This window comes from Equus caballus, chromosome X (genome assembly GCF_041296265.1).
Source record: "Equus caballus isolate H_3958 breed thoroughbred chromosome X, TB-T2T, whole genome shotgun sequence".
NCBI lineage: Eukaryota > Metazoa > Chordata > Mammalia > Perissodactyla > Equidae > Equus > Equus caballus.
The window spans coordinates 6,828,488-6,846,024 of NC_091715.1; the positions used below are offsets into that span (position 1 = coordinate 6,828,488).

Here is a 17,537-nt window from a genome sequence, read left to right on the forward strand (position 1 = left end):
AAAAAAGTGGAACTACAATATTTGACACAAACCACATGCAGGACAGTGGGTGTTTGTACGAGTTAGAATGTTTGGGGCTGCAAGTGTTAGAAACCATGACTCAGCTGGATCAAACAGTAAGGAAACTTAGTTCTCTTTGAATAGGAAGTCCAGCTGTGGCTGTCTTCAAGGTTGGTTGATTCATCAGCTTTGTGATGTCACTATGGACCTGGACTTTTCTATTTCTGCTCTCTACTATCCTTCCTATTAGTTTAATCAACATATTGGGAGCAAGACATTTGTAGCAGTTCCAGGTACCTCATCTGAACTTGACAATGTCAAGAGGAAGAGATAATATTGTCCTACAACTCTCTCTTCAAAAGAGAGGAAACTTCTCCCAGAAACCCTCCTATCAGACTCCCCATCACATATCAGTGGGTAGAGTTGGGTGACACCAGTTTCCCTGAAAACATTACTAACAAGGCAGAAGATAACAACATGAGTCATATTGAGTTGATTCTTAGAGCAAGAGAGGGAGTTGGCTTCTCCTTCAAAAAACACTCTGCACAATGCAGGGGTGGATACCTGAACAACATTCGGAGTCTCTTAGGTAGAAAGGAGGGTGAGTGGATGCTGGGTAGGCACCCCAAAGGCTTCACTACAGGGGTGACCAAACTAAAGCAAACCCTCAAAACTCAACAGTAAAAAAACGAACATTCCAATTGGAAAATAGGCAAAAGACATGAAGAGACATTTCACTGAAGAGGATACATAGATGGCAATCACGTGAAAAGATGTTCAACATCACTAGCCATTTGGGAAATACACATTAAAACTACAATGAGATTGGGGTGAGCCCTGTGGCTGAGCTGTTAAGTTCATGTACTCTGCTTTGGTGGCCCAGGGTTTCACCAGTTTGGGTCCTGGGTGTGGACATGGTACTGCTCATCAGGCCATGCTGGGGTGGTGTCCCACATAGCACAGCCAGGGGCACTCTCAATTAGAATATACAACTATGTACTGGGGGCTTTGGGGAGAAGAAAAAGGAAAAAAATTAGAAACTTGAATAAATTGATTTTTTTTAAACTACAATGAGATATCATTACACATCTATCAGAAAGGCTAAAATAAAGAAAAAAATAGTGACAACACCAAATGCTGATTAAGATGTGGAAAAACCAGACCAATCATACATTAGTAGTGGGAATGTAAAATGGTACAACCACTCCAGAAAGTGTTTTGGCAGTTTCTTAAAAACCTAAACATACACTTACCATGTGCCCCAGCAGTCCGAGTCCTGGGGATTTATCCCAGGGAAAAGAGAACTTATGTCCACACAAAAACCTGTACATGACTAATTGTAGCAGCTTTATTTGTGATAGCTAAAAACCAAAAACAACCAAAAATGTTCTATGATACACAAATAGTTAAACTATAGTACATTTATCCCATGGAATATAACATATCAGTAAAAACAAGAACAACAAAAATGAATTGTTGAGTGACATCAGTATCATGGCAGAGTAAGCTCTTCCCTTGGACTCTCCCCCCTAAAATAAAACAAAAAGGACATTCATAAGCCAACAGAGGACATTCACACAACACAATAGACATCTGAGAGATCCATGCAGCCACATGTCTGAAGGCGGAGGTGCTGGACCCCCCAGGAGGCAGTGGAAGGAGGTAAGGGGATCTCTTCTCCCTCCCCAAATAGCAGTGACCTAGGGCACAGGACCATGCATGACTCCTAGAGAAGAGGGGTAGGGGGGCTTCCCTCCATGGGAACACCTTCTCTTGAACTTGCCTCCCAGCCCATGGGAAAGCTCCACACTGAGGAGGCTAAGCAATTGCAGGGGCCTCTTCACCAAGCTGAGTATCCCAGGAGGGCAGACAGTGAGTGCAGAGCGGGAGCACCCACAGGATCATGCACACAAAACAAAGTGCCCCTCCCCCTGCCTGGCGCACCAGCTTGGCTGATTGGCAGAGCAAGGGACCCCCACCAGGGGGCCTGTGTATACGTGTGTAAAGCAGCAGTGGCAAGCACACAAAATACAGATGGACCCTGTCAGCATAGCTTTCAAAGGACAGGCACAGCTACCAGGGATTATGGAAGGCTCAGAATACACAGCTCCTGCCACTCCTCAGGGGCAGCAGGTGGAATCTGAGACCAGATACTACCACTATGCAAAGTCGCAAATCCATTCCATCAAATAGTGTAAAGAGGTAATATTAACACTCCAGACCAGAAGGAAAATGACAAGCACCTGGAAATCTATCCCAAAGGCACAGAAATTTACAATCTAAATGACAGAGAATTCAAAATAGCTATAAAAAAAAAACTCAACAAGTTACAGGAAAATTCAGAAAGGCAATTCAATAAAATCAGGAATAAAATTAATGAACAAAGGGAATTCTTCACGAAAGAGATTGAAACCATAAAAAAAAAAACCAATCAGGAAAGTTGGAGATGAAAAAAACAATGAATGAGATAAAGAAAAATCTGGAGTCCTTAAATAACAGAGCTGATATTATGGAGGACAGAATTAGCAATTTAGAAGATGGAAATATTGAAATGCTTCAGAAGGAGGTGGAAAGAGAACTAATAATAAAAAGAAATGAAGAAATTCTGCAAGAAATATCCAACTGAATTAGGAAATGCAACATAAAGATTATAGATATTTAAGAGGGAGAAGAGAAGGAGAAAGGAGCAGAGAGCTTGTTCAAAGAAATAATAGTGGAGAAGTTCCCAAACCTGGGGAAGGAGCTGGAATTACAAGTGTAAGAAGCTGGGGCCGGCACCATGGCCAAGTGGTTAGTTTACACACTCCACTTTGGTGGCCAACTGTTTCACTGGTTCGAATCCTGGGCACAGACATGGCACCGCTGATCAAGCCATGCTGAGGTGGCATCCCACATGCCACAACTAGAAGGACCCACAACTAAAAATACACAACTATGTACTGGGGGGCTTTGGGGAAAAAAAGGAAACATTTTTTTAAAAAATCTTAAAAAAAAGAAAAAATGGTGTAGCTGCTTTAGAAAAAAGTGGCAGTTGTTTAAAAAAAAAAAAGAAACAAGTATAAGAAGCTAATAGAACTCCTAATTACATCAATGTAAAAAGACCTACTCCAAGACATATATTAGTAAAACTAGCAAAAGTCAATGACAAAGAAAAAATATTAAGCACAGCAAGGCAGAATAAAATAATCTACAAAGGAACCCCTATCAGGCTTTCAGCGGATTTCTCAGCAGAAAGCTTACAGGCTAGGAGAGAGTGGAATGATAGATTTAAAATCCTGAAAGACAAAAACTTTCAGCCAGGAATATTCTATCCAGCGAAAATATCCTTCAGATATGATGGAGAAATAAAAACTCCCAGATAATCAAAAGCTGAGGGAGTTCAGCACCACAATACCCCCACCCCTACAAGAGATGATCAAGAAGGCCCTCATGCCTGAAAAAAAAAAGGGCTTACAAAGCCTTGAGCTAGGAGATAAAAAGGTAGACAAAATCATAAAATTGCAACTCTCTATCAGAACAGGTTAGCTAACACTTAATTATAACATTAAAGATAAAAGGAAGGAAAACATCAGGAATAACTATAATCATGTCATTTTAACCACAAGCTCACAACACAAAATGAAATAAGTTGTGACAACAATATCTTAGACAGGGATGAGGAAAGCAATGGAACCCGCTTAGACTAAGGAAGTAAGTGGGTATCAGAAAATGGAATATCTACAAGATCTTTCATACAAACCTCATGGTACCCACTAAACAAAAATCAGAACAGAGACACAAATGCTAAGTAATGAGCAAATCATCATAAAGAACCAGCAAACTGAATAGGAAGTCCAAAATACGTGGGATGAGAAACAAGGGACATACAGAACAACCAGAAAACAAGTGATGAAGTGGCAGCATTAAGCCCTCATATATCAATAATGACTCTAAATGTAAATGGATTGAATTCTCCAATCAAAGGACACAGAATGGCTGGATGCATTAAAAAACAAGACCCAACAATATGCTGCACTCCAGGAAATACATCTCAGCTCTAAAGACAAACATAGGGGCCAGCCCAGTGGCGCAGCAGTTAAGTGTCCATGTTCTGCTTTGGCATCCTGGGGTTCGCCGGTTCGGATCCCGGGTGCAGACATGGCGCTGCTTGGCAAGCCATACTGCGGTAGGTGTCCCAGATATAAAGTAGAGGAAGACGGGCACTGATGTTAGCTCAGGGCCAGTCTTCCTCAGCAGAAAGAGGAGGATTGGCAGCAGATGTTAGCTCAGGGCTAATCTTCCTCAAAAAAAAAAAAAAAGACAAACACAGGCTCAAAGTGAAGGGATAGAAGATGATAGTCCAAGCCAATGTCAAACAAAAGAAAGCAGGATTTGCCATACTTATATCAGACAAAGTAGACCTAAGATAAAAAACGGCAATGAGAGACAAAGAGGGGCAGTATATAATGATAAAAGGGACCCTCCATCAGGGGACATAACACTTATAAATACATATGCGTCTAACACAGGAACACCAAAGTACAGAAAGTGACTATTAACAGACCTAAAAGGAGAAATTAACAGCCACACAATAATACTAGGGGGCCTTAACACCCTGCTTACATCAATGGATAGACCATCCAGACAGAAAGTCAACAAGGAAACAGTGGAATTAAATGAAAAATTAGACCAGATGGACTTAATAGATGCATATGGAACACTCCATCCAAAAACAGCAGAATACACATTCTTCTCAACTGCACATGGGACAATCTCAAAGATAGACCATATGCTGGGAAACAAGGCAAGCTTCAATAAATTTAAGAAGATTGAAACCATGCCAAGCATCTTTTCAACCATAATGCTATGAAACTAGAAATTAATTATAAGAAAAAAGCTGCAACAGTGACAAATATGTGGGAACTAAACAACAAGCTACTGAACAACCAATGGATCACTGAACAAATTAAATCAGAAAATATCTGGAGACAAATGAAAATGAAAATACACCATGCCAACTCATATGGAATGCAGCAAAAGTAGTCCAAAGAGGGAAATTCATAGGAATACAGGCCCCCCCCCCCTTAACAAACAAGAAAAATCTCAAATAAGCAATCTTAAATTACACCGAACAGAACTAGAAAAAGAAGAACAAACAAAGCCCAAAGACAGCAAAAGGAGGGAAATAATAAAAATTAGAGCAGAAATAAATGAAATTGAAACAAAAAAATCCAAACAAACAGTAGAAAAGATCAACGAAACTAAGAGCTTATTCTTTGAGAAGATAAACAAAAGTGACAAACCCTTAGCCAGACTCAATGAGAAAAAAAAGAGAGAAGTCTCAAACAAATAAAATTAGAAATGAAAGCGGAGAAATTACAACAGATACCACAGAAAACAAAAGATTCTAAGAGAATACTACGAAAAACTTTATGCCCACAAATTAGACAATCTAGAAGGAATGGATAAATTCTTAGACTCATACAACCTCCCAAAAGTGAATCAAGAAGAAACAGAGAGTCTGAATAGATCAATCACAAGTATAGAGATTGAAACAGCAATCAAAAACCTCCCAAAAAATAAAAGTCAAGGAGCAGACAGCTTACCTGGAGAATTCTACCAAACATTCAAAGAAGGTTTAGGACCTAGCCTTCTAAAACTATTACAAAAAATTGAAGAAGATGGAACACTTCCTAACTCATTCTATGAGGCCAACATCACTCTGATCCCAAAACCAGACAAGGACAACACAAGGAAGGAAAATTACAAGCCAATATCGCTGATAAAAATAGATGCAAAATCCTCATCAAAATATTTGCAAATCAAATACAGTAATACATTAAAGGGATCATACACCATGACCGAGAGGGATTTATACCAGGGATGAAGGCATGGTTCAACATCCTCAAATCAGTCAATGTGATAAACCACATTAACAAACTGAGGAATAAATTTCACATGATCATCTCAATAGATGCAGAGAAAGTATTTGACAAGATCCAACATCCATTTATGATAAAAACTGTCAATTAAAATGAGTATACAAGGAAAGTACCTCAAAATAATAAAGGCCATGTATGACAAACCCACAGCCAACATCATACTCAATGGGGAAAAACTGAAAGCCACCCCTCTGAGAACAGGAACAAGACAAGGGTTCCCACTCTCTTGGGCACCACTCCTATTCAACATAGTACGGGAGGTTTTGGTCAGAGCAATTAGGCAAGTAAAAGAAATGAAAGGTTTCCAAATTGGCAATGAAGACATGAAACTCTTCCTGTTTGCAGATGACATGATTTTATATGTAGAAAACCCTAAAGAACCCACCAGAAAACTATTAGAAAGAATCAACAACTACAGCAAAGTTCAAGGGTACAAAATCAACTTACAAAAATCAGTTGCATTTCTATACACTGGTAACGAACTAGCAGAAAGAGAACTCAAGAATGCAATCCCATTTACAATTGCAACAGAAAGAATAAAACATCTTGGAATAAATTTAACCAAGGAGGTGAAAGACCTATACAATGTAAACTATATGACATTATTGAAAGAAATCAATGATGACCTAAAGAAATTGAAAGATATTCCTTGCACATGGATTGGAAGAATAAACATAGATAAAATATCCATACTACCTAAAGCAGTCTGCAGATTCATTGCAATCCCAGTCAGAATCCCAATGACATTCTTCATGGAAATAGAACAAAAAATCCTAAAATTCATATGGGGCAACGAAAGACTCCAAATAGCTAAAGCAATCCTGAGAAAAAAGAATGAACCTGGAGGCATCACAATCCCAGACTTCAAAATGTACAACAAAGCCATAGTGATCAAAACAGCCTGGTACTGGCACAAAAACAGGCACACAGATCAATGGAACAGAATTGAGAGCCCAGAAATAAAACCACTTATCTACAGACAGCTAATCTTCAACAAAAGAGCCAAGAACATACAATGGAGAAAAGAAAGTCTCTTCAATAAATGGTGTTGGGAAAACTGGATAGCCATGTGCAAAAGAATGAATGTAGACTGTTATCTTTTGCCATACACAGGAATTAACTCAAAATGGACTGAAGACTTGAATGTAAGATGTGAAACCATAAAACTCCTAGAAGAAAATACAAGCAGTATGCTCTTGGACATTAGTCTTAGAAGGATCTTTTCAAATACCATGTCTACTCGGGCAAGGGAAACAAAATAAAAAATAAACAAATGGGACTACATCAGACTAAAGAGCTTCTGCAGGGCAACGGAAACCATGAACAAAACAAAAAGACAACCCATCAACTGGGAGAAAATATTTGCAAATCATATATCTGACAAAGGGTTAATCTCTAAAATATATAAAGAACTCATACAACTCAACGACAACAACACCACCCAGTCAAAAAGTGGGCAGAGGATGTGAACAGACATTTTTCCAAAGAAGATATACTGATGGCCAATAGGTGCAGGAAAAGATGTTCAACATCTCTAATCATCAGGGAAATGAAAATCAAAACTGAGATAAAACGTTTTACCTGTTAGAATGGCTATAATTACCAAGACAAAAATCAACAAATGTTGGAGAGGACGTGGAGAAAAGGGAACCCTCATACACTGCTGGTGGGAATACAAACTGGTGCAGCCACTATGGAAAACAGTATGGAGATTCCTCAAAAAACTAAAAATAGAAATACCATATGACCCAGCTATCCCACTACTGGGTATTTATGCAAAGAACTTGAAGTCAACAATTCAAAGAGACTTATGCACCCCTATGTTCATTGCAGCATTATTCAAGATGTGGAAGCAACCCAACTGCCCATCTACTGCTGATTGGATAAAGAAGATGTGGTGTGCATATACAATGGAATACTACTCAGCCATCAGAAAAGACAAAATCATCCCATTTGTATCAACATGGATGAACCTTGAGGGGATTATGTTAAGCAAAATAAGCCAGACAGAGAAAGACAAACACAACATGATTTCAGTCATATGTGGAAGATTAACAAACGCATGCTCAGAGAAAACAGTTTAGCAGTTACCAGAGGGGAAGAAGGTTGGGTGGTGGGCACAAGGGATAAAGGGGCACATATATATGGTGACCAACAGATAATAATGTATAACTGAAATTTTAGAATGTTATAAACTATTTTGACCTCAATAACAAAAATGAACTATTGATACATGCAGTAACTTGGATGGATCCCAAGGGCATTATCCTGCGTGAAAAAAATCCAAACAGTTGCATGTAATTACCTATAACATTCTCAAAATGAAAAACTGATTGAGATGGAGAAGAGATTAGTGGTTCCCAGGGATTAGGGATAGTGTGGTGGAGGGAGTGGGTATGACTACAAAGGAGCAGCAATAGTGAGAGCTTTGCGGTAATGGAATAGTTTTGTATCTTGATTGCGGTCACACAAATCTGTAGATGTGATAAAATGACACAGAACTATCACACACACAAGTATATGAAATTCAAATTTCAGTGTCAATAAAGACAGTTTTATTGGCACACAACCTTATCCATTCATTTACATATTGTTTATGGCTGCTTTCAAGCTACAATGGCAGAAACTCAATAGCAAATTTACTCAATAACAATTTACACACATAATTTAATAATTTGTAGAGACAATTTACAAAATTAATTGAATTGGAACGTGTTGGCTTTTCACTGAAAACAAAGTCTACCATGTACTCTGTTGGGCAGGAAACTCAAGCTATACAACGTCACCACAACAGTGATTGCTGTTACCTGAACTCTTGTCTAGACCAATGTTTCTTAAACTTTGATGTGCATAGGAAGCACTTGCCGAGCTTCTTAAAGAGCAGATTCTGCTTCCATCGGTCTGCAGTTGGTCCGATGGTGCTGCTCCGTGGACCACACAATGTGACTCTCTCTATGGCTGGACACAATCAGACCACAATGGAATTCAACCAATTGGAGCTCAGTAACTTCCAAAGCACATACTGGCTATAAACAGGGTTATCTGGACCGTGCATCAACACTCCCTAGTTAAACCGGTGTAGAGTTAAGCTGGTCTTTTACGAGGGACATAAATCAGTTGGCTAGGGATGAAATAATTTATTCAGATGACAACCAACCACACGCACACAAACACACACACACATACACGAACACACAAATGGATGAGAACATGACAGGGCAGAAAAATAGGTTCAGATTATGCAAAAAAAACAGAAACACAAGCACCTTAGGAGGAATGCGACTTGAATCGTAAAGGACCTTATCAGCTCTAAACAGGCTCTGGAGGGCTGAGCAAGATTTCTGAGTTTGCGTGCAATTTATCTGGCCAACAATATTGGTATCTGATCAGAGTATTGACAGAGGGTTGCGAAGATGGACTTGTGATATTTTTTATGTAAGCACAGTAATTTGGACATTGGACAGCCCTTAAGAAGTGGCAATTATAGCCCTCAAAAGTGGGGGGTATGTGTGGGCACGAAACAGACTTATTCAGTTTTACAAATTTGATCGTCAACTTACTTAAGTTACAAATTTAAATGCCTAGTTTTTCCTTAATCTTTTAAGTTCAGCTTAGAAAACTTATTATTCTTTTTTTTTAGCTTATTTTTAAGTCTAACGAATAATAGCCACCACTTTTAAGGGGCCTTTATGAAATACTTGATCCCACTTGCAAACTTAATTAAAAACATGCATTTTAAACCCAATATTTAACTCAAGATTTAAAACTCTTAATATACTGCATTCAGTTCCCTTTTTAATTACTTCAATTGTCTTAAGTAACAAATACATTCCCAAGTATGCAAATAACTTTTACATCTAATAAATTAAACTTAGAAATATAGTGAAACTTAAGTTCTCTTAAAATATTCCAATATTGTATATAAAACTAGCTTTCAACTAAAAACACAAGTTTAGATTAATTGCCCAAGTATATATTTTACAGTGGTTTCCAAAGCTCAGAAATTCTTTGAAACTTTACAAATGCATATAACATCAAATATACACACGTTCCTTCTTCACCCCAAACATGAATCCTATAGTTCTGATTCTCTTCTAAGTTTCTGTACTTTTTCCTAAATCCTCCTGGAGCCAAGAGATTCAGCCCCATTACTGATGAGAGTACCATCCCGTAACAGCCTGCCTACACGCCCAAGATTTGGGCCTGCCCCAAGATTCTTGTCAGTGCCGCTAATGGGACATTTGGACCCTATTAATGATGTTACGTCCACGGTGTTATACTTCACGGGAGGTGGACTCAAGCCCTGGCCCTAGTTTGAAGCTGTACCCATTAGTGATGCTTCTATGCACCCAAGGACATTTGTAGGACTGGCAGCTTGATCCTGTGATAGGATTTTGAATTTACGTAGTTCTTAAAATACATACATACTTTTCTCTCTGGCTCTACAGACCTTTGCACTTGAGGAATCCTAAGATACGTAAATACCCTTTTTATCTGCTAATAATAAGACCTTTGGAATCCATGGAATCTTTCTAGAGGCTTTGATTAGATTGGGTTTGGGTCTGGGGACAGGATTGCCTCATAGATGGTGGTGTTTTCTTCCCTAGAGGCACATAATGTCTGGATGTCTCTCGTGATTTCAGCAGAAACACATATTTTTTTGGATATTCCAAATTGTATTCAATTTTGGCTATCTCACATGGCTTTGTCTGAGCTGTTGTCACTGAATTTGAGGTCATTTATTGACAAGAAGGTGTGATGGATATGACTAGCAAGCTAATACTTTATTCATTCAACAAATATTTATTGATTACTTGCTCTTTGCAGATATACAGTGGAGCACATCACGCGCTTTTCCTTCTGTTGCTTCTTGTCCAGGGTTTCGTAAGCTCAGTACTACTGACACTTTGGGCCAGACAGATCTGTTGTCCCGTGCTTTGTATGAGGTTTGGCAGCCTACAATCTGTGGCCTCTACTCACTAGATTCCAGTAGCGCTGCCTCCTCCTCCAACCCCATCTCCAGTCTCGACCATCAAAAATGTCTCCAGATATTGCCAAATGTCCCTGGGAGGCAAAATCATCCCTGATGAGGTATGCAGAAGTCATAACAGGGTGTCTCTGTTTTGAATAAAAAAATGCTGATAAATGTTTGTCAATCTGAGATACCTGGTCTGAATCACACCTGTGGTAGGCAGAATAATGGCCCCCCCCAGAGATGTCTGGACATGTCCTAATCCCCAAAATCTGTTTCTTTATACAGTACTATGTTACTTTACGTGGCAAAAGGGACTTTACAGGTGTGATTAAATTAAGGCTGTTGAGATGGAAAGGTTATTCTGGATTACCTGGGTGAGCCCAATATAATCAAAAGGGTCCTTGTAAGAGGGAGGCAGGGGGCCAGAGTCAGAGAAGGAGAGGTGAGACGTGATTGCTGGAAGGGCCCATGAGCCAAGGAATTCAGGCAGCCTATAGATGCAGGAAAAGATAAGGAAACAGAATCTCCCAGAAGGAACGGAGCCCTGCGGACACCTTAATTTTAGGACAATGAGACCCCTTTCAGACTTCTGACCTCCGGAACTGTACGATAATAAATTTTTGTTCTTTCAAGTCACTGTGTTTGTGGCAATTTGTTACAGTAGCAATAGGAAGCTAATATAACATGCAAAAATCAGATTCTATCAACTTAGATGTTTTTATGAAGTTCCAGTGGAATTAAAATTTTTTTTGTTACTATGGAAAATTTAAGCATACACAAATTAGAGAGAACAGTATAATGAACCCTCATGACACATCGGCAGCTTCAACAATTATCAACTCATGATGATCTTATTTCAACCCCACTCACTCCCACTCTCCTCACCCGTATTATTTTTAAACAAATCTTAGATATATCAAATTTCCCATAATTATTTCCAAATGTATTTCTAAAATATATAGACTATTTTAAAAAAATAACTGAAATACCACATCCAACCTAAATTTAAAAAATAATTCCTTAATATCATAAACTATCCAGGGAGTGTTCACATTTCCAGTTGTCTTATAAATATCACAGATGTTTTTTGTATGATTTGTATGAATCAGAATTCAAACACAGTCCACATCATGCTACTGGTTGCTATGTCTCTAGTCTCTTTTTTCATCCGCAGGCTCCCCTTCCATCTCTTTTTTCCCCCTTGGAGTTAATTTGTTGAAGGAACAAGATCATTTGTTGGGTAGAGTTTCCCCAGCTGGGATTCTGCTGATTGCATCCCTGTGGTGGTAATGTGGTTCCCTGATGTCCGTATTTCCTGGAAGCTGGTAATCAGATCCTCAGGCTTTGATCTGATTCAGGTTTGACTTATTGGCAAGACTACATCATAGAAGGCGTGTTCTTCGTGTGTGGAATCACATCGGGTCTAGCTGTCTCTCTTTTTGTGATGTGAGCAGCCATTGAAGCTCGATGGCAGGATCCCTTCAATCAGGAGGGTTCTTCACTCTAATTCTAATTCCATCACTCCTTTTTCAGGATGAGCTGGAGTGCTTCCATAAAGAGACACGTCTCTCATCTACAGCTTAGATGCGCAGTGGTCCAAGGTAAATCCGAACTCTGAGCAGCACATGGCAAATATGGACATTTCTGGCTTGCTTTTGATCTACTCTGGATGTCAGGTGTTAGTGTTTATACAAGGGGCTCCTGGAGTCCAGCCTGTCATACTGGAGCTCCTGGGTTTCGTGGGATTGCTGTGGGCAGTCATGGCGGGCTTCTGTTTCCCGGGATTTCCTGGCACTGATTGGGACTCTGTGGACAGAGTTCTAAAGACTCTAGTTCCCCCTGAAGCAGCAGCAGAAGCCTGGGGACGAGTTTCCAGGCATGTTAGTTTCCTGGGCATAAAGTGCCACAGACTGGGTGGCTTAAAACAACAGAAATTAATTTTCTCCCAGTTCTGGAGGCTGGAGTCTGAAGCCAAGGCATCAGGAGAGCTGTGCTCCCTCCGAAGGCTGTAAGGGAGAGTCTGTTCCCTGCCTTTCTCCTGGCTGCTGCTGTTGCGGCAATCCTTGGCATTCAGTGGCTTAAAGAGACTCATCTCCAATCTCTGCCTCCTTCATCACATGGCCTTCTCCCTGTGCCTCTGTATCTTTTCTCTTTTTTAAAGACACCAGTCATATTGAGTTAAGGGTCCACCCTATGCCAGTATAACGTCATCTTAATTTAACTAATTACATCTGCAATGATTCTATTTCCAAATAAGGTCACATTCACAAGTACCAGGAATAGGACTTGAACATATCTTTTGGGGGACATAATTCAACCCACACCACCAGGGAACCAGGGCGTAGAAGTCATGGACGTTCCTCCTGGCAACAGTGTCAAGCTGACCTAGGGGAGGTGGCAGCTGGGCTGGCAGGGAGGGCTCGGAACGAGTGGTTTGATCTGCAGGGATAGGGCCTCTGCCCTCAAATCGACCTCCTGTGCTATCGCTGAAGACTGCCGTCCCTTTGGCACGTGCAGAGGACACAATGACTAGAAGTCAAGATATGGACAGGGCTCCTACTTGTTTTAACACTCTACTGTCACCATCTTGAAATTCTCAGTGTTTTTTTTAAACAAGGGATCCACTATGGTGTGAATGCTTGTGTCCCCCCCAAATTCATACATTGAAATCCTAACCCCCAATGCGATGGTGTTAGGAGGAGGGGCCTTTGGAAGGTGATTAGGTCATGAGGGTGGTGCTCCCGTGAATGGGATTAGTATTCTTTTAAGAGACGCCACAGAGCTCCCTCCCCCATCCGCTAGGTGAGGACACGGTGAGAGTCTGAGACCTGAAAATGGGCCCTCACTCGACCCTGCTGGCAGTCTGATCTCCGACTTCCAGCCTCCAGAACTGTGAGAAATACATTTCTGCTGTTTATAAGCCACCCAGTCTGTGGTATTTTGTGAGAGCAGCCTGAACGAACTAACACAGGGTCCCACATTTCCATTTTGCGCTGCAAAATGGAGACCGCAAATTATGGAGCAGGTCCTGGGCAGGGACAGCAGGCAGAGAGATGCCCCGGAATCAAAGGCAAAAATCAAGTGCGGCTTACAGCGCGGTTGGCTTGGGGTTGGCTTTTTGCCCATTTCTACTTCTGTGCCAGGTAAATCTGGCTGAACTTCACAGAGACACAGCCTAAAGTTGAGTGACAAATGGATCCGGGCATTTAAACGTGCTTATCATGTAGAGCAACCGTGAATGTGGCTTGTGATGGCATTTTGCTCAGTGACTGGAGTTGAGTTTGGCACCTCTTAAATGATACATAAACCCCTATTGATTAAGAGGTTAAGTAAGGAAACCACTACCCGGGTGGCTCTTTGAATCAATATTGTAAAATCGCTGTTTTTAGATGCCCACACCCCACCACCATCCCCTTCCGTGTGTGTAATACGGCGCTTTGCAAACTAATGAGTCTGGGCTGGGCATTTCAACGAGCTCCTTCGTGATGCTACTACTGCTGGTCCACAAACTGCTCTGTGAGCAGGAAGAGTTGTAGAAACACAGAGCATCTGGTGATAAAGTCGGGAGGTGTGATGGGCAATTTATGCATCAAGCCGACTGGGCCACGGGGTGCCCAGATATTTGGTCAAACATCATTCTGGGTGTGTCTGGGAGGGTGCTTCTCAATGAGATGAATGGTCGAATCAGTAGACTGAGGAACTAGTTGTGGGTGGGCCTTATCCAATCCGCTGAAGGCCTGAATAAAAGAAAAAGACCGCCTCTTCCGCGAGTAAAGGGGAGCTCCTCCTGCCTCACGGTTGAGCTAGGACTTCAGTTTCTTCCAGCCTCTGGACTTGAACTGAAATATCAGCTCTTCCTGGTCTTGAGCCTGCTGGCCTCGGACTGGAAGTACACCATCAGTTCTCTGACTGCAGATGTTGCGACTTGTCAGCCTCCATAATCATGTGAGCAAATTCCTTATAACGAATCATATATATATGTCTATATATCTCCTCTTGGTTCTGTTTCTCCGGAGAACCCTGACTAACACGGGAGGTCAGCTGGGATAACTGAGCTGCAGTCTCAGGGCTGATGCTTTTCCGCAGAGGCCAGATCACATTACATTGCGCTAGTTACTTACATTCTTGAGCCTCGGTTTCCCCACTATAAAGCCTAGTAGTATGAATGTTATCATACATTATACACATCTCATAGGGTCGCTCTGCCTCGGCAGTAGTGACTTTGGGGGCTGGATCATTCTCTGTGGTGGGGCTGTCCTGTGAACTGCAGGATGTTGAGCAGCATCTCTGGCTTCTACCCACTAGCCGCTGGGAGTACCCCTCTTCCAGGTGTGAGAACTAAAAATGTCTCCAGACGTTGCCAGATGTCCCCTGGGGGCCACTGATATATAACAACCATCTTAGGGTTGTTGCTCCAGGATCCAGTGAGGTTACCTATGTTCTGAAACTGTTCCATTCATGCTACAAAGAGAGTAATTTGTAATGTTAGTGTCATCAAATGAAAAAAAAATGTCAATGACTCAGAGACTACTCATTTCTGTGTCGGATAAATCCTCCTTCTTGTTTCTGTAAGCCTGAGACTTCCAAGCTGCTCTGCTTGGCTCATAAAGCAGAGGTCTGCAGTTTAAGAATCTGTTTTTCCAAATACACAGGGGACCAGAGTCATAATCCTAAACAGGAGAGAATCCAGCCAGGAGGAAGCGTCTTGTAGTATGCTGGCTCATGGTAGCTGTGTCTTCCTAAAGTTATGGTCTGCCTGGAATACATTTTCAATCAGCTCATTAGCATTTTGTTGAACATAACCCATGGGTTGGGAAGGAAAAGAAGTAAAAATGCAGCGTTGGGAGGGGAGACCAGCAGAGGAAGGAAGTGGGTGACTATGAGTGTTCTAAGTTTGGGAGAGAAATTGGTCTAACATTTTTTCAAATCTGAATTTTAATAACCCAGGTACAAATGGAGTCCGCCTACACTCTGACAGCCATGAACCGATTCCAAGGACATTGCTGTGCGCTGAGAAGCTGACACAGAGCAGAATAAAGCACGAAGATGACCAAACACAGACCGCCTGGTTTATCCACATAGCTGACTCTTCTGGAATACCCTGCATCTCATTGCAGTGGAAGATCAGGAAATGAGAAAAACCTTAATCTCAAAACTGGACGCATCTACTCGAATCAAGGAAGTCAGTCTCATTTGAGAACAGCGCTCCCAGGCTCCCCATCCACACTCGAAAGCTACACAATGGCTTTTCCAATCACAAGTCAAATAAGCATCTAAAGTTAAAGCCATAAAGCCATGAAATAAAGCATCAGGGAATAACCCCACCCTGTCTCCCTTCCAGTTCCTGAGCGAGCGAGAGGTCCCAGGTTAGGGATCTTGGCATTTCTCCATTCCTTTGCAGTCCCTAAACCAGCAAGACAGGAATTAGCAAGAGCTGCATCTAATCTCCTCCATAGCTTGTGGATTTGCATTATTTGCATATATGGGAAGCGCCCATAATTGAGTAATTATTCCAGCATTTAAAGAATGCCAAACAATGAGCCATTTCTTCTTCAGACCCGATCTGGCCCATTTCCGTTTTCCTCTTAGCACACTGTGTAGAATTACCCAATGTGTCACTTCCTAGAACACTGGATTGTTTATACAAGTAAGCAAGACTTCTTTGGCAGTATTTATTTCTCTCATTTTAGACATGATGATTGCAGCCTTCACAGTGCTCCCTTTTCTAGAAGCTTCTCAAGTGTTGAATGTGTATAGATGCAATTTTGTGCCTTCCTTTTTAAAATAAGGGTTATCCTTTGGGAAGAGGGGTGGGGAGAGAAGGCAGAATCGAAGAGAGTAAAAAGTCTTGAAACTCTGTGCTTGCTTGTCTGGCATGCAAGGAGCGTGTTGGATTTACTCCTTAACAAGCATTTTAAAGGAAATACTCTGCAAGCTATACTTGAGTGCATTTTAACAGTTTAGGAAAGAGAATTTCCCAGAGGGTCTGAGAGGATGAGAACAAGCATTTGCATCTGGATTACGGAGGACCTAAGTGGATTTTTCCTGAGCTGTTTTTCCATCAGAAATCTTGGTGGGAGGAGAGGTCACTCCGATGTCTGTACTTTTTGTTGTTGGCAAGGCTGCGGCTTTAATATGGAGGCGACAAAGAATGCATAATTGTGCATTCAGCTAAGACTAAAGACTCCCTTCCCTACAGGGTTTTGTGTGCGCACGTGTTTTTTAGTCCAACGTGGAAAGCCCCGCTTGACTGTAAGAAAGACAGTCCTTATTCTCCCTAACAATTAACACACTCACACAAGACTTCCCAATTTATGGCAAAGCTGGGGAGTCAAGAGTCCCTTCTCCCCACTCCCGACTTCTCTTCCACCCTAACTCCCTGCACAGGTCTCCAGAGGCAATCAGCAGCGGCCTGGGACAAACACTAAAGTCAAAAAGGACTAATGGCAGGGGCCGGCCGGTGGCACGCAAGGTTAAGTTCGCATGGCCCGGGGTTCGCCGGTTCGGATCCCAGGTGCGGACATGGCACCGCTTGTCAAGCCATGCTGTGGCAGGCATCCCACATATAAAGTAGAGGAAGATGGGTACCGATGTTAGCTCAGGGCCAGTCTTCCTCAGCAAAAAGAGGAGGATTGGCAGCA

The 17,537-nt window shown here is 41.4% G+C and overlaps 2 long non-coding RNA genes across 2 annotated transcripts in view; one reads left to right on the forward strand and one right to left on the reverse strand.

Annotated features, from left to right (window-relative positions):
• Positions 1-8,850, reverse strand: part of LOC138921936 (uncharacterized) — a 37,266-nt gene extending 28,416 nt beyond the window's left edge. Inside the window, exon 1 of the long non-coding RNA XR_011434949.1 lies at positions 8,729-8,850. This is a non-coding gene — a long non-coding RNA (uncharacterized lncRNA). The remainder of the gene's footprint in view (positions 1-8,728) is intronic.
• On the forward strand, positions 1,565-16,753 carry LOC138921935 (uncharacterized). Its single transcript, XR_011434948.1, has 3 exons — positions 1,565-1,662; positions 12,430-12,497; positions 15,844-16,753. It is a non-coding gene; the product is annotated as an uncharacterized lncRNA (long non-coding RNA).
• Positions 16,754-17,537: the final 784 nt, after the last annotated feature.